Source organism: Schistocerca nitens, chromosome 4 (genome assembly GCF_023898315.1).
Source record: "Schistocerca nitens isolate TAMUIC-IGC-003100 chromosome 4, iqSchNite1.1, whole genome shotgun sequence".
NCBI classification, from domain to species: Eukaryota; Metazoa; Arthropoda; class Insecta; order Orthoptera; family Acrididae; genus Schistocerca; species Schistocerca nitens.
Window position 1 is genome coordinate 247,847,213 of NC_064617.1, and position 2,660 is coordinate 247,849,872.

The 2,660-nt window shown below is 42.9% G+C and overlaps 1 non-coding gene across 1 annotated transcript; it reads right to left on the reverse strand.

Moving 5' to 3' along the window:
- Nucleotides 1-2,053: 2,053 nt before the first annotated feature.
- On the reverse strand, nt 2,054-2,128 carry Trnav-uac (transfer RNA valine (anticodon UAC)). Its single transcript has one exon. It is a non-coding gene; the product is annotated as a tRNA-Val (tRNA).
- Between the last annotated feature and the right edge of the window lie 532 nt (nt 2,129-2,660).

The following is a 2,660-nucleotide window of genomic DNA, read 5'->3' on the forward strand; positions in this document are numbered from 1 at the left end:
CCAGGTGAACAATAGGTGGCCTCCAATTATAACAACTCGAAATTACATAAACAATAAGTGTGCCCAAGGTAAAGGCGCAGTAAAATAAATTAACAGTATTAAACAATCAAAGTACTAATCCTTGTTGAATAACAGCCTTTAATTCAAACAACCGAAAGAACCACTGAAACAGAGTTACAAGATTTTTAAAATCAGAGATACGCTTAACTCCTTCCTTGTTCGTGACAAAAGCGGAGCCAAAAAACACTAATTTGAGAAACAAACGGAGCTCAAGTTGCCTGAAAGGATGGCTGATCATTCTAACACATTTGCTACCTATGCCCAAACATCAAGGTGCTAGTCTAAACGGGACGGTAGCGCTGAAAGCCAGCCGCGATCGCAAAACAAAATCCAGGGCTGAGATAAGTCAAAACACAGCAACAGTACAAACTTTATGAAGCGTCTAAAGAACAAATGTGTTCCCAGGCGCGCCTGTAGTAGAGACAAAAGCTTATTGCTTAACATACAATAATCATTCAGTACCAAACACGATGTTAAATAGAATGTAGAAAGGCCACAGTTCAAGAAAGCCAGTTAAGGCAAGCACCAAGCAATGGAAATAAAGCAGTGTTAAAATTTACTAACAACATTCAATCATTACTGTGACGATAGTTCATTAACAACCTTTATGACCGAATTAAGAGAAACTATAGCAATTAGCTGCATCTTGAATCAGCTATTAATGACACTTATCAGCAGATAATATACATAATAATAGTGGACTTTCGAAATTTGTTACCTTAGCCACACAATATGACAATGAGAGCGTTTCATATAATCGCTAATTATGCGCCCTGTGAGGGCTCGCTAAACAAAAGGCACGTACTCGGAAGAAACGCCTCTAATGATGTCAGCGCTACGAATTAGCACTAGCCTTCAGAGCAGCTCAAACATCGAAACTGATATAAGCTGCCTTTAAATGGCCAATGGGACATACAGGTAGAGGGCAGCTACTTTTCACACCAAAACTGCTTACAGTTTTCACGTTGCTTTCCTTCACCCAGTACACAGGCTGGTACAAACAAACAAGTGGCCAAATTTTCAGACGCTGCAATCGGACCGTTCCCCATGGCGCAAAGACACTCAGCAGCACTCGAAGGAAAACAAATGAAACACACTAAAGTTTTTACATTACAAGAAAAGAAGGTGCTAACACACAGTTTATTCTCTATATCATAGAAAGAACCCCGTTCTTATCAAGGTGAAAATTGCCGCAGCTCAACATACAGCTTAAATAGCACTCAGAAGGAAATCAGCCGCACTATTATTCAAAATGTTCAAATGTGTGTGAATTACTAAGGGACCAAACTGCTGAGGTCATCGGTCTCTAGACTTACACACTACTTAAACTAACTTATGCTAAGAACAACATACATACCCATGCCTGGGCGAGAAGTCGAACCTCCGGCGGAAGGAACTGCGTGATCCGTGACATGGTGCGGCCGCACTGAACTTTCTCCACAAAATGTTTCTGCGCCTACATTTTACTTATTGTGCATGGTTTCCTTAGAAAGACACTTCTCCACAGTTGATACACCACTAACAAAGGCGTTTCTACTTCTGGAAGCAGTCTTGGTACACCTCTTTCTAGATCGCGCAAAGCACCATCTTCGAATTTTCTTTTCTCTCGTCTATAGTTGCAAATCTTCGTCCTTTTACGGGGTTTTCAACTTTAGATATTGAAAAAAGTCAGCAGTGGCCAGGTCTGGAGAGCTCGGAGGATGAGGCAGGACATTAATTTCGTTTTTTGTGCAATTGTCACGCCCCAACAGGGTTGAATGTGCCGATGCGTTGTCGTGATGCAAGAGCCATGAATTGCCTCGCCACATTTCAGGCCGTTTCCTTCTCACATTTCCTCGCAGGCGTCGCAACACCTCCCGACAGTACCATAGATTAACAGTTTGTCCCTGTGACACAAATTCATGATGAACTAATCCTTCAAATGAGAATTAAATCAAGACCCTACGCTGCGGGCAAAAGTTGATATACTTCAACGGGGACAGTTGAAAATGTGTGCCTCGGTCGGGACTCGAACCCGGGATCCCCTGCTTGTATGGCAGATGCTCTATCCATCTGAGCCACCGAGGGCACAGAGGATAGCGCTCCCCGTGAGACCTACATTCCCAACTTAATGCCCGCACACTACATCCATAGTGCCCCTGCCCATTACACTCATTACTCGCGACAGACAATCTTACAGAGTCCCGTAAGAGTTCGGGTAATACGTGTGCATCCGCACAGAAGAAGAAGAACGTCAATGGCCGGTTAGCCAACTATATGAAGATGGTATCTGCTCTTTCGGACATGTCCGAAAGAAAAAAAAGTGTGTGAAATCTTATGGGACTTAACTGCTAAGGTCATCAGTCCTTAAGCTTACACATTACTTAACCTAAATTATCCTAAGGACATACAAACACATCCATGCCCGAGGGAGGACTCGAACCTCCGCCGGGATAGGCCGCACAGTGCCCGAAAGAGCAGATACTATCTTCATATAATCATTCAAAGTCAAAGAATACTATTAGCATGGCTTTGACGTTTCACCTGACCTGACAAACCGTTTTTGATCTTGGAGAACCTTTTCCGAACCATTGTGAAGAATGAACCTTGGTCTCAACATC